Genomic DNA, 25,031 nt, shown 5'->3' on the forward strand with positions numbered 1-25,031 from the left:
ACAAAAAGAAAGGTTAATATATGCTTATTATAATTCTCAGATCTCACCAAGAATCTAATGAAGGTTTAATAGAAAGTATTAAAATCTCAAAGCTACACTAGAGAGGAGGCATTCACCCAACCTCTGTCACATAAAATGGCAGTAACAAAAAATGGCTCACAATCCACAAATTTCTTTTAGTAGTTAAATTACCTAGCTTAACATATGGGTAATGAGTAAGACTGATAGATGGTAGAGGAGGAGAGGTGGCAATCTTAATTAAAATGCATACAGATCCTGTTAGGACTTAGAATCACTGCAGTGAAAAGTGGGATTTCTATTGTGCATGGACAAAGAGTTATTGATTTAAAAATTAATTAAGACAAGAAAAGTCCTTTTCAGAGTGTTGCAACAAAGGTACCTGTGTTTACATAGCTAGAAAAGTGGGAAAGGCTTTTTAAGTTTTGACAGGAAGGGAAGCAAATATTTAATACCCTTTAAAGATAGCTGTTGTTCCTCCCAGGTGTACATTCCTTTCAGGTGCACATCTTTGGCAGACGGTGAGGCACCATTGGGGAGTTATGAATATTGAAACTTGTATGGATCCGATAGTAATGGGACATACATTTTCAAATTTGGGGCTAATAGGGAAGAGTATGCATGCTTTTTCATAACTGTAGTACCTGCCTATAAGCCCCAAATCAATAGTAGCAAGATAACTGAAAGCAGCCATGTCTTGTTTGGTCTCTGGGGAAAGGTAAAATCCAATGCAAATATGGCAGCGATCTCGAACTTCTGTGATTGTTTGGAGGGAAGATGTCTCATAACTTTGAAAGATCATAAAATCTTGAAGGCCTGAGAGGATCCCAAAACCTTTCTCCATTAGGTAATCAAGGGGGAGTATGTGGGTGTAACTCAGGTGGGTCAAGCCGAATTATGATTTATGTTCCTGCAGAGAGACACAAATCAGTGTGTGCATGATTCCCGTTGGCAGGACGTTTTTCAATCAAAGCATTTTCCTTCGCTAGCTGAATCATCTCTGTGATTGGCGTAGTAAGTTTGTTTTGTTTTATCCATTTTACTTTATGTAACTGTATGACGTATTGTTTTGTACCAAATATAAAATTTAATAGTTCTGTTGCTTTTGTTCTGTAACCTGCACACCAAAGCCATATGCAATTAGAACCAGGCCTCCAGTCAGCCTGTATAAAAATAATACTAGTGGTGGCAGAGAGTAGTCTGGTTCATCATGGAATTTGCAGTGATTGTATTTGGGGGTTATATACATACAGCTCTGGCAAAAATTATGAGACCACCACATCAAAACCCTGTAAAGGGCAGCCCATTCTCCAGACCTGAACCCCATTGAAAACTTCTGGAATGTAAAAAGAGGATGATGGATAGTCACAAGCCATCAAACAAATAAAAACTGCTTAAATTTATGCACCAGAAGCAGTGTGAAAGACTGGTGGCAAGCATGCCCAGACGCATAATAGCTGTTTTTAGAAATCATGGTTATTCCACAAAATATTGATTTCAGACCTTTTCCAGAGTTAAAAGTTAAAACATTAGTATTGTTATTTCTTAATGATTATGAACTTGTTTTCTTTGCATTATTTGATGTCTAAAAGCACTGGTAATTTTTTTAATTATGACCATTTTTCTTTGTCAGAAAAAAATACAAAATTTATTGCTTGGAAATTCGGAGACATGTTGTCAGAAATTTATAGAATAAAAGAACAATTTACATTTTACTCAAACATATGCCTATAAAGAGAAAAATCAGACAAAATGAACATTTGAAAGTGGTCTCTTAATTTTTGCCACAGCTGTATATAATTAGATTAAATATTTATCATATATATATATGGCTTGACATACACAATACATACATACACTCAGCGACCAAAATCACAGAGGCTTGTCTGATACTGTGCAGCCTATACAGCTGCACCAGGGCCCGAAAGTTGAAGGGGGGCCCCTGCAGGGCGGCTAATAATGAGGGAGCCCCTGGCCAGATTGCCCTCATGTGCAGTGGGCAGGGAGTGATCCCAGCAGCTCTGCTTCATGCAAGAGAAAATAGCAGGAGCGGAGCTGCAAGGATCCATCCAGCTTCCTGACCGGCGCCCGCGCTTCCTGTCTCTGACACAGACAGCAGCGCCAGAGCGAGGAAGCAGCCAGCAACAACAATGCTGCCGCTGTGGACAGGTGAGAGGTGCTGTGTTTGTGTGTTTTGTATATATATGTGTGCGTTGTCTGTGTAGAGATGAGTGGTGGTGTGTGCGTGCTTGCATGCATAGCGCTGTGGAGGAATGTGCAGAGAGGTGAATGGTGCTGTGTGTGTGTCTGTGTGTGTGTGTGTAGGTGGAGGAGAGGGGAATGATGGGGGTGATGGGGAGAAGGCAATGATGGGGGTGATGGGGAGAAGGCAATGAATGGGTGATGAAGAAGGCAATGATGGGGTGATGGGGAGAAGGCAATGATGGGGGTGATGGAGAAGGCAATAATGGGGTTATGGAGAAGGCAATGATGGGGGTGATGGGGAGAAGGCAATGATGAGGGTGATGGGGAGTAGGCAATGATGAGGGTGATGGTGAGAAAGCAGTGATGGGGAGAAGGCAATGATGGGGTGATGGGGAAAAGGCAATGATAGGGGTGGTGGTGGAGGAGGAAATGATGGAAGTGGTGGAATGGGCAAGGATGGAGATGGGGAGGAGGAAATGATGCAGGTGGTGGAAAGGGCAATGATGGGGTTGGGGAGAAGGCAATGATGTTGGTAGTGGAAAAGACAATGGTGAGAGTGGTGGGGAAGGAGACAATGATGGGATGGTGGAGGAGAAGGCAATGATGGAGGTGGTGGAAAGGGCAATTATGGGGGTGATGGAGAGGGCAATAATGGGGTGGTAGGGAAGAAGGCAATGATGGAGGTTGTAGAAAGGGCAATATTGGGGTGGTGAGGGAAAAAGCAGTTATGATGGAGTGGTGGTGGAAAATGCAATGGTGGTAGTGGAAAGGGCAATAATGGGGGTGGTGTGGAGGAGGAAATGATGAAGCAATGATTGGAGTTGTGGGGATAAATCAAAGATAGTGGTGGGGAGAAGGCAATGATGGAGGTGGTGAAGAGAGGAATGATGAGGTGGGGGAGAGGACAATAATCAGGTGCAGGGGAAGGAGGACAATGAGGGGTGTGGGGGTTTGGGATGGGAGGAAGGGGGACTAATAATGTACTTAGGAACAGGGTGAGGTGGAGGAAGACATTATTGGTTATTATGTCTAGCACAGTCCCATAGTATATAGTATACTCACTTACTATGTCTAACACAGTCCCTTAGTATTTAGTGTATGTACTTATTATGTATAACACAGTCCCTTAGCATATAGTGTACTCACTATGTCTAACATAGTCCCTTAGTATATAGTGTACTCACTAATTCTGTATAACACCATCCTTAGTTATATAGTTTCCTCTTTTATTATGTATAACACCATCCCTTATTATGTACCTTCCTCTCTAGTTATATATGGTGCTGTCCCTTATTATATAGCATCCTCTTCTGCTATGTACCGTGCTGTCTCTTACATAGTGTATTATTGTTAATTTTGTTATTCACAGTGGCCTCTTTTATTACATAGTCCCCTCTCTTTTTAGATATAAAATGACGGCTGAAGGAGCAGCCGGTGACTAGACTACCAGTCCATCAGCTCCTCCATTAGAAACAAAGCTTTCCCATGCTCCATCAGCGATCATTGCATTATACAGCTAACAAGACAGAATGGTATGTAATAAAAAACAGGGCTCTATATAATCCAAGGGATGGTACTGTTGAAGCGATGTCCGGGGGAACACCACAATGCAGGGAGACTACGGTACACAAGATGAGGTGCAAACAACAAAGGGTTAATTTATTTACAGGCAAGGAATGCTGTGTTTAGGAAAATGCAGAAACAGGGGTATGCTATGGAAACAAACCATTTACAAGGATAATATTCTCTAGCTGGGCCATCAAACAGCAGGCAGCACCAACTATAACAGCTCAGTGTATTTATCCAACTGGCAAGACAACACAGTAAAGTAATGTATGATGCTACACTAACTATAACTCTCTGACCTTTGCTAACCTGGCCACACGGCTGCCATGCTCTATCTATGGCAGCCTATCCTAAACAATAGCATGTGCACAGAAGAGGTTAACACTCACAGTAGCGTTGGTATCTCAGTCCAATCTCGGGGGCCCCTGCAGCTTTGTAAGATGGTGCACACTTCTTCCTGGAAGCTCGGTGCAACGTGGTCTTTTCCTTGTGTGCAGGTACAGTGATGCTCCTAGAAACGGTGGATTCCCTCCTCTGGATTCCTTTCTTGTCTTCTCTTCGTGAGTTCTCACACAGGAAAGCCACCTTGTTTTCCACAGAAGAGTTTACAAAGTCTTTCCTTCACAGTTCAGGCACATCTCCTTCCTGCAGAATTCTCATCTCTCTCTCTCACAGAAAAGCAGCCCCTCCCCTCTCCAGTGCTGGCAGAAGAAACCAAACAGTCTATACTGCAGGGAAGATCAGAATGTCCCACTGTTCTAACCAGGGGGGTTGCTGTCTCTTAAAGTGGTAGCTTGTCTCTACGGTCCATAGCAACACCACCCCTTTACATGCCTCCCTACTTAAAGATGGTCATCCTTGACCATCACAGCATCACGGTTGCAGTGGGATAGAGACACTGGCAATGCGGAACAGCACCTAAAGGGGAGAAAACACAAGTGGAGAAACAGACAGAAAACACTGTTCTATGTATCGGGCTGGTGGAACCCCTGCAGTAAACCTCTGGGATTTCCAGATGTCTTGACTATCTTCCAGAGGAGTACTTGCCTCAGGAGTTGTAGTAGGCTCTTGTCTGGACTCATCATCATGTGGCAGCAGTGGTACCTCCAGAAGATTACCATCTCTGTCTGGCTGAGGGCCCCACACGGTGTTAGAGCCGATCCTTCATTCATCATTGATTTCACCAGCAGGCAAGGCAGGTTCAGGAGGTGGAGCATCACCCTCAAGCGGCACTGGTACAGGACGGGCCTCGGACTGGCATGGCCGCAGCATATTTCTGTGGAGCACTCTAGGGGCGGACGCCCTATTCTCAACCTGCACCTTGTAGACCGGGCCGTCAGCATACACTCGCTCGATTACTTTGTAAGGCTGTATTTCCAATCTCTCGCTTAGCTTACTCCTGGGGCTTTTCTCTTTGACTAATACTCGGTCCCCAAGATGGAGCGGTATCTCCTGAATCGGTTTATGGCCCTTGTGTTCTTTCTCTCCTGTAGCTGCTGACCCACCAATTGCCGTATTGTTTGCAATCGTTGCCGATGTTCCTTCACCCATGAAGTGATGATTCGCTCCATCAGCTCTTCTGGCTGTTCTAACTTCAACTCAATAATCTCTCATCCAGCTTTTCCAAACAGCAGCAGATATGGGGTGTAACCCGTGGTGGAATGGACCTGATTGTTGTAGGTCCAGACTAACTCTGGAAGGTAGTCTGGCCAGCATGCCTTCTCGTCCTCTTCCAACATCCTCAGCATTTGAAGCAAGGTTTGGTTGAAGCGTTCACATGCTCTGTTGCCTTGAGGGTGGTAAGGGGTGGTCCGGGACCGCTCGATACCATACAAACAATACAGTTCTTCCATCACCTTGCCTTGGAAACATGCACCTTGGTCAGAGTGGATGCGCTTTGAGCACCAATACACTCGGATGAAGTCTTGACAAATGGCCTGCGCTGCCGACTCGGCAGTCTGATCTCTAGTCAGGGTGACTACTGCAAACTTGGAGAAATGGTCGGTCATCACCAAATAGTACTGTGGCCTCCGGGCTGAGTGTCCCACGAGGAGATAGTTGATCATCAAGACTTCCTGTGGTTCCTTAGTATGTATGGTCTGGATGGGTGCCCTTTGTTCAGTACTCTTAACGAGGTCACATACCCGACAGACCTCTTCTACCATGGACTCCAAACGGGGGCAGTACACGTACCGTTGTAACCACTGGTAGGTCTTTGTGGACCCAAAGTGGGCTCCGAATTCGTGGGCTTCTTTAGCCACTTCCTGGGCCATTCCTCCTGGGATGACAATCTGCCACCTTTCTTCAGTGTCTTTCGGCTGTTGTCTCTTGCGATATAGCACCAATTCTCGCACCTCCAGCCTACCCCACTGGTGTAAGACACTTTTCATCTCAGCGTCCAGACTATCCCTCTCTGGTTTGCCAAGCTTCCGCTTCTGCGCTACCCAGCATTTCATCTGTCTCAGCCCTTTGTCTTCGTCTTGAACACATCCCCATTCTTCATTGGTTCTTCCCAGATATCGGGGTAGCGCGCAGGCCTCCCTACTTGACTCTACAGCAACAACTGGGGTACGGAACTTACAGAAGTCTGGGGTATCTTCCTCTTCAAGTTGTTCATCGAGATCCCCCACTGGTGTTTCCACCATCACTCGTGACAGGCCGTCGGCATTTGCATTTTCAGTGGTAGAGTGATAACGGATGGTAAAGTCAAACTTGGCCAGGCGAGCCACCCACCGTTTTTCCAAGGCCCACAATTTAGCATTCTCAAGGTGGGCCAGGGGGTTATTGTCTGTTCGAACTTGAATCTTGGTCCCTGCCAAAAACCCCGCAAACTTCTCTGTCATGGCCCACACCAGGGCCAGGTGTTCTATCCGAAAAGAGCTGTAATTGTGGGGGTTTCTTTCACTGTCTCGTAGGGACCTGCTAGCATACCCGATGACTCTCTCATGTCCATTCTGTATTTGGGAAAGTACTGCACCAAGTCCATGAAGGCTACCGTCTGTGTAAAACAGGAACGGTTGTTCGAAATCTGCGTAAGCCAAAATCGGGGCTGAAGTAAGAGCATTCTTTATAGCCTGGAAGGCCTCATCTCGCCTCTGGTCCCAAGGGATGCACTGCGTCTTCAGCACTCCTGCGGTCCTCCTCAGCAGCTCATTCAGGGGACCTGCCACCTTTGCGAAATCTTTGACAAACTGTCGTTAGTATCCGGCGAGCCCAAGGAAGGCCTGGAGTTCTCTCACTGTTCGAGGGACTGGCCCGTTCTGGATAGCAGCCACTTTTTCTGGTGAGGGTAGAACCCCATCTTGTGACACTATATGGCCCAGGTTCTCGATCTCTCTCTTGAAGAGGTGGCATTTCTTTGGCTTCACCTTCAGATTATGAGCCTGCAGTCATCCAAGTACCTGTCCAAGCCAGGCAAGATGGACTTCGAACGAAGCAGAGAACACAATGATGTCATCCAGGTAGATCAGGGTAGCCTCAAAGATTAAGTCTGCCAAACACTTTTCCATCAGCCGTTGAAATGTGCCCGGAGCATTGGAGAGCCCGAAGGGCATCCGTTAAACTCAAACAATCCCAAAGGGAGGATGAAGGCGGTTTTTTCCTTGTCTTTTTCTGCCACGGCTACTTTCCAGTATCCGCTTGCTAGGTCCAAGGTGGAGAAGTACTTGGCTTTCCCCAACGCAGTCAAGGATTCCTCGATGTGAGGTAACAGGTCAGAGTCTCGCACAGTGAAAGCATTGAGTTTCCTGTAATCAATACAGAACCGGATGGTCCCATCCTTCATCTTGACAAGCACCACCGGGGCCGCCCAGGGGCTCTGACTACTCTGCACTACTCCTGAATCCAGCATCTGCCCAAGTAATGTGTTTACCTCTTGATACATCTTGGGTGGGATTTGCCGGTATCGTACTCGAATTGGACGAGCGTCCCCGGTCAGTATCTCGTGTGTGATTGCTTCGGTACAGCCAAAATCTTCAGCGTGACGAGCGAATGTGGCCTGATTTTCCAACAGCATAGCTTCTATCGCTTGCACACACTCAGGGTCTAGGGCCTTCACATCCACTTCCATTTGATCCAGGATAACCCGCCCATTCCACTCCGGAGATGGAGCTTCTTCGGGCCCCGCAGTGACTGCCAAAGTCCACCTCATACCTTCTATCGGAGATAAAGACCTTCTGACTTGCCACTTCGCCCTTGTGTAGGTACACCTGGGCCAGATCTGTCCCTCGCGGCAAGGTGATCTCCCCGGGGCCCACGTTCAAAACTGATGGGGACGTGTCCTTGCTGGACTACTGCTATCGTATGAGCTATCATGACTTCTTGGTCCGCTCCTCCACCAACCAAAGGCTGAACAATCACCTCTAGCCAGTCAAGGTTGCTATGAGCCCCCACTGGAAGGTGTAGTATACTTTCTCGCTCAGGAGGCAGGATTACAGGCTCTTTCCCTGGAGCCCTGATGACCCCTACCATCTGATAAGACGGCACACTCTTCTGTGTCCCACAGACACTGATCAGTCACTGAAGGGCTTCTTGAGTAGGTTTATGTGTAGCGGCCTTCTTCCAATAACTGGGCCCCCGTTTGGTAAACATTATCTGATTGAGTTCTCATAGGATATTCATTCCAAGTACTACAGGCACCTCTTCTTTGATGGGCTCATGGACTAGCAGGATCCCTTTCTTTCCCACTTCTTGTCCACAAATTCGAATATTCATCCACATGACCCCTGTGACCGGGATCGGTTGTTGATTGACAGCAAACAACCGGATCAAAGTCTCCTTCTCTGGCTTGACCAGGGCCTGAAAATGCTGTTTGAAATATGATTCTGGCATCATTGTTACTTGTGACCCGGTATCTATCAAGCAATCCACTGGGACACCCTCAAATTCGGCACGCAGGATGGGACTCCTAGCAATCAAATGTTCATTATGATAAAGAAACGGCCTCTCTTCTTGCCTCTCCTGTGGAGTGCCGCATTACTGCAGGGGTTGTAAGTTTAATGGTGGCTGTGTCTGGCTTTGAGCATAATTCTTGCAGTCTCTGGCAAGGTGCCCTTGTCCTCCACATTCCCAGCATTGGATGCCTCCTCTCTGCCGAGGGGCACCCCGAGCCTGTCTTCGTGCCTCCAATATCTGACGGGAGAGAACCTGCACCCACTGATCCCTTATGCATTGGCCCAAAGAGTGATTATATGACTACGATGGGTCAGACTGTTGTTCTCCCATTCTTTGCTCCATCTGGGCTAATTTGTCTTGCATACTGACAAGAGACTGCTGCAAATCTTGCACTACCTGGACCAGCGCCTCCTGATGATTTGGGTCCCCTCTGGTATTGGCACCCTGGACACGCATCACCCCAGATGCGTAGCTGTCTTCCTTGCTCTGGGACACTGCTTCTGCCAGCATTTGATGGAATGAAAGAGTCAGATCTGCACGGAGCCGTTCTGACAGTGCTCTCCTCAAGGATGTGTTGTGCAGTCCCAGAATGATTTGTTCCCAGAGTATGTTGTCTTTTGAGCGCATGCCACTGAGCCCATCCGTCTCTTTCCTCTGCACTTCTGCCAACACTTCTTGCAGTGCTGTCACATACTGGGAGATCCCTTCCTCTTCCAGCTGCAGTCTAGAGAAAAATTTGGTGCAAAGGTGTCCCGCACTAGCAGTCTCGCCGTAGATCTCTTCCAAGAATTTCACTAACTCATTCAGGGTACTATGGGTGAGTTCCGGCTGTAGACAGATGTTTTTATGGGCCTCTCCCTCCAAGGCAGTCAACGCAATGTCCACTTCAAGGTCTGTGCTGATGTTATAAATCTTCAAGGTTCTTTGCAGCCGGGACACCCAATCAGACAGGGGCATATTATTGCCATCAAACTTTGGAAGCACACTAAATATGGTGCCCATAGGGAGTGTCCTTTCAGGGGTTCCACCAATGCCCACAGCTTCCCCACTAACACTAGCACTCTCGCCGTTGCCGCCTGCATCTTAGTGATAGTAACCCTGCTCACAGCGCCACTTGAAGTGATAGTCGGGGGATCACCACAATGCAGGTAGACTACGGTACACAAGATGAGGTGCAAAAAACAAAGTGTTAATTTATTTACAGGCAAGGAACGAAGTGTTTTGGAAAATGCAGAAACAGGGGTATGCTATGGAAACAGACAATTCACAAAGATAATATTCTCTAGCTGGGCTGTCAATCAGCACAGAGCACAAACTATAACAGCTCAGTGTATTTATCCAACTGGCAGGACAACACAGTAAAGTAATTTATGATGCTACACTAACTATAACCTATCTGGCCTTTGCTAACCAGGCCACATGGCTGCCGTGCTCTATCTATTGCAGCCTATCCTAAACCTAAGCTCTGTGTAACGTTGTCTTTTCCTTGTGTGCAGGTACAGTGATGCTCCTAGAAATGGTGGATTCTCTCCTTTGGATTCCTTTCTTGTCTTTTCTTCGTGGCTCCTCACAGCAACACAGGAAAGCCACCTTGTTTCCTACAGAAGAGTTTACAAAGTCTTTCCTTCACAGCTCAGGCACGTCTCCTTCCTGGCGAATTCTCAGCTCTCTCTCTCACAGAAAAGCAGCCCCACGCCTCTCCAGTGCTGGCAGAAGAACAAAACAGTCTATACTGCAGGGAAGATCAGAATGTCCCACTGTTCTAAACAAGGGGGAAGCTGTCTCTTAAAGTGGCAGCTTGTCTCTACGGTCCAAAGCAACGCCACCCCCTTACACTGTACATAACAAGAGAGGGCACTGTATAATAAGGTACGGCAATGTACTTAATATTGCGTTGATCCAGGGAGCTAGTCTGATTGCCGTATGTGGAGTCGGGAAGGAATTTTTTTCCCCAGTGTGAAGCTTACTGTTTGCCACATGGGTTTTTTTTGCCTTCCTCTGGATCAACATGTTAGGGCAAGTTAGGATAGGATATGGGTTGAACTAGATGGACTTAAAGTCTCCCTTCAACCTTAATAACTATGTTACTATATACCTCTCAGCTATAGGATGATTGCGTTATACTATATGCCTTCTGCCCCTATAACAGAAGGGGAGCATGTGTGCCACCTGGACTAAGAACAGTAAGGAAAGAGAGCACACTGTGGGACCACAATGTGCGGTGAGTATGCCAGTGTCCCTGCATGGAGGAGGAAGGGGATTCATGCAGGAATGCCGGCCATAATGTTTCAGTGCAACCCCTTCACCATGACTTCTCCTGTCCACTAGAAGAAAAGTGGCACCTCTCACCATCTTCTCGAGTAAGATGTTTCTGTCCCTCAAGCCATCCTTAGCATAGGACAAAGTTGGCATAGTACCAGAAACTGGGCATTGGGAAATCTCTCTCCATACATTCAGCTCAGCTACAACCTCATAGGATTCAAGGACCAACTAGAGTTCCTCCGCTTGCTGGTGGATTGCAGAGACTTGGAAGGGGCCACTGCAAAATGGCAAAATTTACCTCATATACAGCAGAAGCCAGCAGACAAGGAGATAACACTGTTTGGCCCAAAACAAGGTATGAAAAGGAGGCTTTACGCCAAGTTAACAATACCACCAGCTATAGAAAAATTACCTATAACCATTTGTCTGCCTATAGCTCACAACTTGAAACTAGAGTTGAGCGAAATGGGTCGGTCAATTTCAAAAGTCGCCAACTTTCGCAAAAGTCGGGTTTCATGAAACCCGACCATAGCGTGAGGTCGGCCACGAGGTCGGCGACCATGGCACCAAAATCGCGTTTCAAATGATGCTTCAGCACCCTTTTTCAGCCAATGATGGCGGACGCACACTGTGGGCAACGCGATGACATAGGCAGCGGTCACCACCATCTTTGAGAAGGGCATGCAAGTGATTGGCTTGCTTTGTGTGGCGTCACAGGGGCTATAAAAGGGTGTGCAAGCCGACCGCCATCTTACTTCTGCTGATCTCAGAATAGGGAGAGCTGCTGCTGCTGATTCTGTAGGGAGAGCGTTAGGCAGGGAAGAAGATACAAAAAACTGCTTCTGCTCTAGCGATTTTGCCTGTACAACACACCAGTTAGTGTGCAGTGCAAGGGGAGGCTATATTTTGGTGCATCAGCTCTGTTGGTTATTAGGCTGCCTTATAAGACTCCCTGATAGCTGCATTGCGGTTTTCACACTGCTGTGCAAACTGCTTTTTTAAAAGCAAAAATACTTTTCATCCTCTTTTTTGCCGAGTTACCAAGCGTTCATTTTTCCACACTTTTGTGTGCAGCAGTCCTGCTTATTAGGCTGCCTGCTGCCATACTTGGGACTGAGAGCATCATTGTCAGCTTGCTAAAATCTCTAGGGAGATTCATATTCTCCCCAGTCCTATATAGACATTTTATACACCATCTAATTTCAGCCTGTTATATTGAGGTGTAATCTACACTGGGCCTGAGATAATAGTTCAGTGTCCTCAAGTCTGTAGGGAGATTCAAATTCTCCCCAGTCCTATATAGACATTTTATACACCATCCAATTTCAGCCTGTTATATTGAGGTGTAATCTGCACTGGGCCTGAGATATTAGTTCAGCGTCCTCAAGTCTGTAGGGAGATTCAAATTCTCCCCAGTCCTATATAGACATTTTATACACCATCCAATTTCAGCCTGTTATATTGGGGTTGGCCTGAGATAATAGTTCAGTGTCCTCAAGTCTGTAGGGAGATTTGTTATGAATGAGTCACCGAGGAGGAAAAACAAAAAGCAAGCTAAGCCCAGAAAACCAGAGAGGTTGGTAACTAGCGGATTGCAGACCCCTGATCCTATCCACAACAACTAGCAGTAGCCGTGGAGCGTGCCTACGGTGGTCCTAGACGCCTCGTCACGGCCAGAGAACTAAATAAGTCTAAAGAAAGAAAGGGAAAATCTAAACTGCCCCAGAGCAGACCCCAAAGCAATAGACAGCCCCCAACATGTATTGTCGGTGAAACAAGATGAAAACACAAGCACAGATAGAAAGATAGGCTGAGCAAACGATGGGGCCCTCACTAACTAGAAAGGACAGGAAAGAAAAGCTGCTGTCTGCAATCACGCAAAAAACCCTGCCAAAAAATGTCCAACACGTCTGATAGAAAAAAGGCCCTGAAGTCGCTAGACTTTAATTTTCCTATATCATCACATATATTCTGCTCTGTCTTCAGGTATATTCTGAAGACAGAGCAAAAGAGATCAACTGATCAGAGACAAAATGGGGATTCAGGGCTTGCTGAACACAAAAACCAAGTAAACCAGACAAAAACTCATATGAACATTAGCAGAGAAAACTTAGCTTTAGGAAGGCAGGAACCAAACTGGAAACCAGGAGCCACGGTCAGGAAAATCACCAGCAAGAAACTAGGGAGTCGGCTGCCTTAAATCCAATCAGAAATTACTGATGTCCAATCGCAGTCTTCTTCCTCAGGTGGCCGGTCTCTGCCATTTAGATCAGCTTTATTACCTCCCTTCACCAACAGAGGGAGTCCAGATAGAGAACTCACTACTCCTCTGTCAGCACAGCCAGCTCCATAACCCTCACCAGAAGCCAGAGGCAAACCCGAAAATGAGTTCACAACAGTACCCCCCCTTGAGGAGGGGTCACCGAACCCTCATCCACGCCACCGGGCCGATCACTTGACCAAATACTGGAGTCTCCGTCTAGCCAGATGAGAATCCAGTATTTTCTCTACCTCATATTCCACATTACCTTCAACCAATACAGGGTCAGGAGGTGCCATCATAGGAACTACTGGCTCAACATATCTCTTCAACAGCGACTTATGAAACAGGTTATGGATCTTAAACGTAACAGGAAGAGCCAATCGAAAAGAAACCAGATTAAGAATCTCCAAAATCTTGTAAGGTCCAATAAATCTTGGCTTGAACTTTGGAGAAGCCACCTTCATAGAGATATTCTTTTATGACAACCAAACCATATCACCCACTTTAAACCGGGGACCAATGGTCCTATGCCGGTTAGAAAACTGCTGGGACTTTTCCTGGGAGAGAGACAACTTATCCACTATTTGGACCCAAATCTGCTGCATTCTCTCTACCACAGTGTCAACACCTGGGCAGGCTGAAGATTCCACTTGCCCTGAAGAAAATCGAGGATGAAACCCAGAGTTACAGAAAAAGGGCGACATCAAGGTGGCAGAACTAGCTCTATTATTTAAAGCGAATTCGGCCAAGGGCAAAAATGAAACCCAATCATCCTGATCAGCAGATATAAAGCATCTCAAATAGGACTCCAAAGTCTGGTTTATTCTCTCCGTCTGCCCATTGGTCTGAGGGTGAAACGCAGAGGAGAAGGACAACTGAATTCCCAGCTTGGAACAAAAGGCTTTCCAGAATCTGGAAACAAACTGAACTCCTCTGTCCGATACAATGTTCTCAGGAATCCCATGCAACCGAACCACCTGTTGTAAAAACAAGGGTACCAACTCTGAGGAAGATGGCAACTTTGGCAGTGGTACAAGATGGACCATCTTAGAGAATCTATCACAAATTACCCAGATAACAGTCATTCTCTGAGAGATAGGAAGATCAGAAATAAAATCCATTGAAATATGGGTCCTTGGTCTCTTAGGCACCGGCAAGGGCATCAACAACCCACTAGAGCGAGAACAGCGTTTAGACGGGGAACAAGTCCCATAGGACTGCACAAAATTCCTGACATCACGAGATAAGGCAGGCCACCAAAAAGTACAACTCACCAAATCTCTGGTACCAAAAATACTTGGATGACCAGCCAATGCGGAGCAATGAACTTCAGACATCACTCTCTTCCTCCACTGGTCAGGAACATACAATTTTCCCATAGGACAACGCTCAGGTTTGTCCTCCTGGAATTCTTCCAGAGCACGTCTCAAATCGGGCGAGATGGCAGAAAGAACTACCCCCTCACTTAGGATGGTAGTAGGCTTGGTCACAATAGGAGAATCAGCAAAGAAACTTCTAGAAAGGGCATCTGCCTTAACATTCTTAGTGCCAGGAAGAAAGGAGACCACAAAATCAAAACGCGTAAAAAAACAAGGCCCACCTAGCCTGTCTAGGATTCAAGCGTTTGGCCGACTCAAGGTTAATCAAATTCTTGTGGTCAGTGAGGACCACAACTTGATGTCTAGCTCCCTCCAACCAATGTCTCCACTCCTCAAATGACCATTTCATGGCAAACAATTCCCGATTCCCCACATCATAGTTGCGTTCAGATGGGGAGATCTTTCGGGAAAAGAAGGCACAGGGATTCATTTTAGACGTTACCGGATCTTTTTGGGACAAAACAGCTCCTGCACCAATCTCTGAAGCGTCTACCTCCACCTGAAAAAGAAGTGAGACAATAGGTCGCCACAAAACCGGAGCAGAAATTAACCTCCGCTTCAGCTCCTGAAAGGCCGAAACAGCCTCTGAAGACCAATTCAGCACATCAGCACCATTCTTAGTTAAATCAGTCAGTGGTTTAGCAATACCAGAAAAATTATCAATTTACGATAAAAATTAGCAAAACCCAAAAACTTCTGGAGAGCCTTCAAAGAAGTGGGTTGAACCCAATCATAAATGGCCTGTACCTTGGCCGGGTCCATTTCAATAGTTGACGGAGGCAAAATAAATCCCAAAAATGAAATCCTCTGTACACCAAAAAGGCACTTCGATCGCTTAACATACAAGGAATTCTCCCTCAAAATCCGGGACACTGTCCGAACATGTTCCACATGAGAATCCCAATCCCTGGAAAAGATCAAAATATCATCCAGATAGATGATCAAAAACTTATCCACAAAGTCCCGGAAAATATCATTCATGAAGGATTGGAAGACAGAAGGGGCATTAGTGAGCCCAAAAGGCATCACCTGGTACTCAAAATGTCCCTTCGGAGTATTAAACGCCATCTTCCATTCATCCCCATGCTTGATGCGAATAAGATTATACGCCCCCCTGAGGTCAAGCTTAGTAAACCAGCAAGCACCTTTAACTCTGGAGAATAAATTAGAAATCAGGGGTAACGGATACTGAAATTTAACCATAATTTTGTTGAGGGAACGATAGTCAATACAAGGCCTTTCTTGGCCACGAAAAAAACCCCAGCACCTAAGGGCGAAGAGGATGGTCTAATATGACCCTCCTCCAACGACTCCTTAATATAAGATCGCATAGCCTCGTGTTTGGGTACAGATAAATTGAAAAGTCAACCCTTGGGAAATTAACACCCAAGTCTCAACTCAATTGCACAGTCATAACTCCTATGAGGAGGCAAAGATGCAGACTTGCTCTCACTAAATACATCATAAAAATCAGCCAAATTGTCAGAGACACCGCACTGAACTTGCTCACTGAGCCAGCTCGCGTGCCCTGAGTAAAGCGAAAGCGTGCTCAAAGCTACCTGTGGAGCGGGCAGAAACCGAATAGATGCGTACTTCAGAGCCGCAGGACCTGAAGCACGTGACTGCTAGAGGCGTGGCCTAAACTCCACAGAGCTAGGAGCTGCAAGACAATTCCTAGCAGAGTAACTGCGAGACAAAGTTACCAAGGGGCATAGACAGGGAGAATAGTCAGGACGTAGCCAATGAGTCACACACAGAGATAGCTGCAAGGTACCAGAGGGGCGAGCAGAGAGTAGTCAGGTCACAGGCAATGAGTCATACACAGATAGCTGCAAGGTACAAGAGGGGCGAGCAGAGAGTAGTCAGGTCACAGGCAATGAGTCATACACAGATAATAACGCAGTACAAAAACAACAGGCAAACTCACAACGGGAAACAGAATCGGGTCAGAACCATATAAACAAGCTATAGCAACAAACAGGCACACGGGGGTCAGCACACTAGGCCAAAGGCAAAAGTATAACTGGCAGGGATTGAAGCTACCCAGAGGTTTATGAAGCTCTCCCAGAACCAGAAAGAGGCCACAATCATTAACCCCAAGTGTGCAGGTCAAAACCTGCACAGAGCTCCAGACATTAACCCCCGGTGTGCAGCTCAAAAACCTGCACTGGGATCATGACAGTACCCCCCTCTCAACGGGGGGCCTCTGGACCCCCAGGCTTCCCCGGGTACTTGGCATGGAACGCCTGAACCAGGCGATCTGCATGTACCGAACGAGCAGGGACCCATGAGCGCTCTTCTGGTCCATATCCCTTCCAGTGGACAAGGTACTCCAAAGAGCGGTGCACCCGCCGAGAGTCCATAATATGTCCGACCTCATACTCCAATTGACCCTCCACCAGCACTGGAGGAACAACAGTCTCAGAGTTCTCTTTGACAGATCCTGCTGGTTTCAACAGAGACTTATGGAACACATTAGATGTTTTTAAGGAGGCGGGGAGACGCAACCTATATGTCACAGGGTTGACTATCTCCATAATCTCGTACGGACCAATGAACTTTGGTCCCAACTTAACTGATGGTACCTTTAAGTTGATGTTACGCGTGGAGAGCCAAACCTTCTCTCCCACCTGAAACATGTCTCCCGAGGCTCTCTTTTTGTCCGCAAAATATTTGTATCTCCCCTGGGCCCAAGAGATATTACGCCGGACTTCAGCCCAGAGGTTTTTTAACCAGTTGAACGCACCCCTCTGCTCCTGGACAACCGGAATCCACCCGAGAAAACTCTCCAAAATGCGGATTAAAGCCGTAGTTAATCAGGAATGGGGACATGTTGGTGGACTGACTCACCTAGTTGTTAAAAGCGAATTCAGCCAACGGTAACGCATCACACCAATCCTCCTGTCTGGCGAAGGTCAGACACCTGAGAATTTGTTCCAGGGATTGATTGGTGCGTTCCGTCTGACCATTGCTCTCCGGGTGATAAGCCGACGAGAAGGAGAGTGAGATGCCCAATTTCATACAGAACGCCCTCCAAAATTTGGCCACAAACTGCACACCTCTGTCAGACACAACATTCAGGGGTACCCCATGCAATCGGACCACATGCTGCACAAACAACCTTGACAATGTTTCTGCTGAAGGTAATGCTGCCAAGGGAATGAAATGGGCCTGTTTAGAAAACCTGTCCACCACCACCCAGATCACGGTATTGCCCCTGGAAGGTGGAAGACCGATAATAAAATCCATGGAAAGATGAGTCCATGGCCTATCAGGAACCGGCAAAGGTATGAGTTCCCCAGCCGGTCGGTTATGCAAGCTTTTGGAACGGGCACACATGCCACAAGCAGAAACCAATTCCTTGACATCGGACCTTAATTAAGGCCACCAAAAACCCCTGGTTACTGCCTCTCTAGTGGCCATGATACCTGGATGAGCACTCAGCCTAGAATCATGAAACTCCTGCAGAAGTCTAGGCCGCAATGAATCTGGAACAAACAGTTTATCGCTTGGCCTGGTTGCCGGAGCTAGGGCCTGAGCCCTTAGGATTTCTTGTTCCAACTCAGTTGAGACCCCCGCCACTACCACCCCTGGGGGAAGAATGGAGAACGGCGGCTCAGGGGGAGACACTGGATCAAAACTTCTGGACAGGGCATCCGCTTTAACATTTTTGGATCCCGGTCGAAAAGTAATTGAGAACTGAAATCGTGAAAAAAAAGTGACCAACGGGCCTGTCTAGGAGTAAGCCTCTTAGCAGATTCAAGGTATGCCAAATTTTTGTGATCCGTGACAACCGTGATAGGGTGAGCCGCCCCTTACAAAAAGTGCCTCCATTCCTCAAATGCCAGCTTGACCGCAAGAAGTTCTCTATTGCCTACATCATAGTTTTTCTCAGCTGAAGAGAACTTCTTGGAGAAGAAGGCACAGGGTTTGAGATTGGTAAGGGTGGCCGGACCCTGGGACAGCACAGCCCCCACCCCCACTTCAGAAGCATCCACCTCCACAATGAATGGTTTGGACGGGTCAGGTTGCACCAACACCGGGGCAGACATAAAACATTTCTTAATTGCTGAGAAGGATTCCTTAGCGAGTACAGACCAATTTTTTACATCAGCTCCCTTCTGGGTAAGATCCGTGAGTGGTTTAACCACTTGTGAGAAACCTTTAATGAATCTCCGGTAATAGTTCACAAATCCTAAGAAGCGCTGGAGCCCCTTGAGATCTCGAGGCTGAACCCAGTCAGCGATTGCCAGCACCTTCTTAGGATCCATACGAAACCCCTCACAGGACACAATCAACCCCAAAAAGACAGCTCCTGTACAAAAAACGAACATTTTTCCAATTTGGCGAACAATTGGTTCTCCCTGAGTCTCTGGAGAACAGTCTTTAGATGTTGCATGTGAGATTGACTGTCCGGGGAATACACCAAAATATCATCCAAATAAATAATAACAAAACGGCCTATCAGATCAGAAAACACAACATTGATGAAATTTTGGAAAATAGCGGGTGCATTAGTTAACCCAAATGGCATTACCAGGTTCTCGAAGAGTCCTTCTGATGTGAGGAATGCCGTTTTCCACTCGTCCCCTTCCCGAACCCTTATCAGATTGTAGGCCCCCCGCAGATCCAACTTGGAGAACCATTGGGCCCCAGCTAACTGGTTACATAAGTCTGGGATGAGGGGAAGCGGGTAAGAGTTCCTAACCGTTATCTTGTTCAGTTCCCGAAAGTCGAGGCACGGCCGCAAACCACCATCTTTTTTCTTCACAATGAAGAACCCTGCTGCCACAGGTGACACAGAAGGCCTGATATGCCCTTTGCGGAGACTCTCAGCTATGTACTCCTTCATGGCTTGGCGCTCAGGCCCAGACAAATTGAACAATCGAGCCTTAGGTAACTTGGCTCCGGGCACTAAATCAATGGCACAATCATAGGGTCTATGTGGTGGCAGCGCCTCAGCCTCACTTTCGGAAAAAACGTCTTCGAAATCTTTCAGGTACTCCGGAATACCTTCCAGATCGACAGACGACACAGACACTGATTTAACAGCGTTAACAAGATGTCCCCAGTTACCACATTTACTATTGCATCCCCATTGAGTGATTTCCCCTGTAACCCAATCAATGGTAGGATTATGGCGTTGAAGCCAAGGCATCCCCAGTACCAGTCCTGCAGGCAAGTTATCTACCACCAGACAACTTAGTTTCTCCACATGAGTGGAACCCACTTTTAGAGAAAAAAGTTCAGACCTGCAACAGATACCGTCTTGGGTAAGAGGAGATGAGTCAATTGCCACAAGTTTAACAGGATCGTGAAGCCTGACTGTCCCTATCTTATAAAGAGTCATAACCTTGGTGTCAATCAGGTTCACAGCCGAACTGCAGTCAATAAAAGCAGTAGTCTGAACAGGACCATAACCAAGTTCCAGTTCCACCTGCAGCACCATTTTTGCACATGAGGAAAATTGTACCTGAAGGTCTGGGTAGCCTCCTCGATTACTACCCAGACCTAGTCGTTTCCCGCCATCTTGGAGGATGACGGACAGGAGGGGCAGTCCTTCTTCCAATGTCCAGATTTCCCACAATAGAAGCACAACTGCTTTTCCCGGCGGCGTCTTCTTTCCTTTCCCTCACAGGTGAGAGCGTTCACCTCCATAGCCATAGGAAGAGTCTGGGTCTCATCTCCACTGAAGAATAAGGGCGTTTCCCATTGCATAATGCCTCTTGCCCGCAGCCTGCGATCCATGCGAACCGCTTCGACCATGGCATCCTCCAGGGAGTCAGGCGGTGGATGAAGTGCCAAAGCATCCTTCAGACGTTCACACAGGCCTCTGTGGAACAGCCCCCGCAGGGCGGTGTCACTCCAGGAAATCTCCGATGCCCAACGTCTGAATTCAGTACAGAACCATTCGGCCGAGTGCTCCCCCTGACAGACACTCATCACTTTGTCCTCAGCCAACCGCACTCTATCAAGCTCATCATAAATAAGCCCTAAGGCTTCAAAAAATGCATCCACAGACATTCTCTCAGGGGCAGAAGAGGAAAGCGAGAATGCCCAGGCTTGTGGAGACCCCCTAAGCAGGGACATCACCACCCCCACCCTCTGTTTCTCATCCCCAGAGGAGCGGGGTCTCAAAGAAAAAAAAAGCTTACAGCCCTCCTTAAATGCCCTGAAATCATCCTTGTTACCAGAAAATATATCTGGTAATTTAACCGGGGATTCAGGTGGGACTAAAATGACATCTCTATTCCCCACCTGCTGGAAGCCAGCGGAAAGTACCCCCTGAACTGAGTCCTCAACTCGCCGTTGGGACTGGGCCAGAGCTTGGTGTTCCAAACTAAGCTTCTGCAGTGACTGAGCCGAGCTTTTCACCTGCTCAGATAAAGCACACATTGGGTCCATGCTGTAGAAGTGAGGAGAGAAAAAAAAATTGTAGGCCAGTTATGTCAGAGACACCGCACTGAACTTACTTACTGAGCCAGTGCGCGTGCCCTGAGTAAAGCGAAAGCGTGCTCAAAGCTACCTGTGGAGCGGGCAGAAACCGAATAGATGCGTACTTCAGAGCCGCAGGACCTGAAGCACGTGACTGCTAGAGGCGTGGCCTAAACTCCACAGAGCTAGGAGCTGCAAGACAATTCCTAGCAGAGTAACTGCGAGACAAAGTTACCAAGGGGCATAGACAGGGAGAATAGTCAGGTCACAGGCAATTAGTCATACACAGATAGCTGCAAGGTACAAGAGGGGCGAGCAGAGAGTAGTCAGGTCACAGGCAATGAGTCATACACAGATAATAACGCAGTACAAAATCAACAGGCAAACTCACAACGGGAAACAGAATCGGGTCAGAACCATATAAACAAGCTATAGCAACAAACAGGCACACGGGGGTCAGCACACTAGGCCAAAGGCAAAAGTATAACTGGCAGGGATTGAAGCTACCCAGAGGTTTATGAAGCTCTCCCAGAACCAGAAAGAGGCCACAATCATTAACCCCAAGTGTGCAGGTCAAAACCTGCACAGAGCTCCAGACATTAACCCCCGGTGTGCAGCTCAAAAACCTGCACTGGGATCATGACACAAATATTCAGGAATAGAGTTGAGCGAAACGGGTCGAAAAAATTCAAAAGTCGCCGACTTTTGGCAAAGTCGGGTTTCATGAAACGAAACCCGACCCTAGGATGAGGTCGGCCACGAGGTCGGCGACTTACGCGCCAAAGTCGCGTTTCAAAAGTTTGTTTTGCGCTCTTTTTCAGCCAATCAGGATCCACGGACACTGTGGGCAACGTGATGACATAGGCATGGGTCACCACCATCTTTCAGAAGGGCATGCAAGTGATTGGCTTGCTTTGGTGGGCGTCACAGGGGGTATAAAAGGGCGTGCACGCCGACCGCCATCTTACTTCTGCCGATCTTAGTATAGGGAGAGGTTGCTGCTGATTCTGTAGGGAGAGCGTTAGGCAGGGAAGAAGACAAAAAAACTGCTTCTGCTGCTAGCGATTTGGCCTGCACAACACACAAGTCACTGTGTGTGCAGTGCAAGGGGAGGCTATATTGTGGTGTATCAGTGGTGTTGGTTGTTGGGCTGCCTTCTAAGGCTTCCTGACACGCTGGCATTGCTGTTTACCCACTGCTCCACAAACTGCTTTTTTAAAAGCAATCCAATCTCCCTTATCCTCTCGTCACTTTGGTCACAGGCAGCTGTGCCATCGAGCGTGTCACATAGCGCTCAGATATCAGTGGGCCGCACACAATCCACAAGTGTCCAGTGTCCAAAAGTGTACGCAGAGATTCAAAATCTCCATTATCCTCTCGTCACTTTGGTCACAGGCAGCTGTGCCATCGAGCGTGTCACATAGCGCTCAGATATCAGTGGGCCGCACACAATCCACAAGTGTCCAGTGTCCAAAAGTGTACGCAGAGATTCAAAATCTCCATTATCCTCTCGTCACTTTGGTCACAGGCAGCTGTGCCATCGAGCGTGTCACATAGCGCTCAGATATCAGTGGGCCGCACACAATCCACAAGTGTCCACTGTCCACAAGTGTACGCAGAGATTCAAAATCTCCATTATCCTCTCGTCACTTTGGTCACAGGCAGCTGTGCCATCGAGCGTGTCACATAGCGCTCAGATATCAGTGGGCCGCACACAATCCACAAGTGTCCAGTGTCCAAAAGTGTACGCAGCGATTCAAAATCTCCATTATCCTCTCGTCACTTTGGTCACAGGCAGCTGTGCTATCGAGCGTGTCACATAGCGCTCAGATATCAGTGGGCCGCACACAATCCACAAGTGTCCACTGTCCACAAGTGTACGCAGAGATTCAAAATCTCCATTATCCTCTCGTCACTTTGGTCACAGGCAGCTGTGCCATCGAGCGTGTCACATAGCGCTCAGATATCAGTGGGCCGCACACAATCCACAAGTGTCCAGTGTCCAAAAGTGTACGCAGAGATTCAAAATCTCCATTATCCTCTCGTCACTTTGGTCACAGGCAGCTGTGCCATCGAGCGTGTCACATAGCGCTCAGATATCAGTGGGCCGCACACAATCCACAAGTGTCCACTGTCCACAAGTGTACGCAGAGATTCAAAATCTCCATTATCCTCTCGTCACTTTGGTCACAGGCAGCTGTGCCATCGAGCGTGTCACATAGCGCTCAGATATCAGTGGGCCGCACACAATCCACAAGTGTCCACTGTCCACAAGTGTACGCAGAGATTCAAAATCTCCATTATCCTCTCGTCACTTTGGTCACAGGCAGCTGTGCCATCGAGCGTGTCACATAGCGCTCAGATATCAGTGGGCCGCACACAATCCACAAGTGTCCACTGTCCACAAGTGTACGCAGAGATTCAAAATCTCCATTATCCTCTCGTCACTTTGGTCACAGGCAGCTGTGCCATCGAGCGTGTCACATAGCGCACAGATATCAGTGGGCCGCACACAATCCACAAGTGTCCAGTGTCCAAAAGTGTACGCAGAGATTCAAAATCTCCATTATCCTCTCGTCACTTTGGTCACAGGCAGCTGTGCCATCGAGCGTGTCACATAGCGCTCAGATATCAGTGGGCCGCACACAATCCACAAGTGTCCACTGTCCACAAGTGTACGCAGAGATTCAAAATCTCCATTATCCTCTCGTCACTTTGGTCACAGGCAGCTGTGCCATCGAGCGTGTCACATAGCGCTCAGATATCAGTGGGCCGCACACAATCCACAAGTGTCCACTGTCCACAAGTGTACGCAGAGATTCAAAATCTCCATTATCCTCTCGTCACTTTGGTCACAGGCAGCTGTGCCATCGAGCGTGTCACATAGCGCTCAGATATCAGTGGGCCGCACACAATCCACAAGTGTCCAGTGTCCAAAAGTGTACGCAGAGATTCAAAATCTCCATTATCCTCTCGTCACTTTGGTCACAGGCAGCTGTGCCATCGAGCGTGTCACATAGCGCTCAGATATCAGTAAGCCGCACACAATCCACAAGTGTCCAGTGTCCAAAAGTGTACGCAGAGATTCAAAATCTCCATTATCCTCTCGTCACTTTGGTCACAGGCAGCTGTGCCATCGAGCGTGTCACATAGCGCTCAGATATCAGTGGGCCGCACACAATCCACAAGTGTCCACTGTCCACAAGTGTACGCAGAGATTCAAAATCTCCATTATCCTCTCGTCACTTTGGTCACAGGCAGCTGTGCCATCGAGCGTGTCACATAGCGCTCAGATATCAGTGGGCCGCACACAATCCACAAGTGTCCACTGTCCACAAGTGTGTGCAGAAATTCTAAAACTCCCCTGTCCTATAGACACCTTGTACCTTGTTTTACATTACTATATAGTTTGTTGGATTTTGTCTACATTTCTACCAAAAATGAGGAAGGCTGGTGGAAGAAGCCGTGGAATTGGGCGGGGGTTGGCAGCTGGTAATGATGGTGTTGGTGGTGGATCTGATGGTAGTGGCAAGAGCAAAATAGGACCAAATGCAAGAGGTGCTGACCCTGCGTCATCGTCTGTCTACATAAGGCCTCGAACGCTTAGTTTTCTAGGAGTTGGCAAACCGCTTTTAAAGGCAGAGCATCAGGAAAAAGTTTTGTCTTACATTGCTGACTCAGCCTCCAGCTCTATCGCCTCCTCTTCTTCAGTTGTAAAAAGTAAAAGCACTGAGTCGTCATTGGAGGCTCATGTTCATGAACCACACCTTTCCTTGTGTCCTTCACCCCAACCAAGATTGAAGGATGATGCAGGCCATACTACTGATTACTCCATGGAGCTGTTTTCACATACCATGCCTGGATTATCAAGTCAAATGGTGAATTACCCAGGCCAAGATGAATCTGACATGGAGTGCACTGATGCACAGCCGCTGATGGATGATTCTGCTGGTACATTCACTCAGAGCACTACATTGTCCTCGCAGTGTACAGAGCCAGATTTTGACCCT

The 25,031-nt window shown here is 47.5% G+C and overlaps 1 protein-coding gene across 1 annotated transcript in view; it reads right to left on the minus strand.

The window, feature by feature from the left end:
* LOC141099802 (sodium-dependent neutral amino acid transporter B(0)AT3-like) overlaps positions 1-25,031 on the minus strand; it is a 1,161,745-nt gene that overhangs the window by 379,545 nt on the left and 757,169 nt on the right. The window lies entirely within an intron of this gene.

This window comes from Dendrobates tinctorius, unplaced genomic scaffold, assembly GCF_039654945.1.
Source record: "Dendrobates tinctorius isolate UK_male_01 unplaced genomic scaffold, ASM3965494v1 ptg000102l, whole genome shotgun sequence".
Lineage (NCBI taxonomy): Eukaryota > Metazoa > Chordata > Amphibia > Anura > Dendrobatidae > Dendrobates > Dendrobates tinctorius.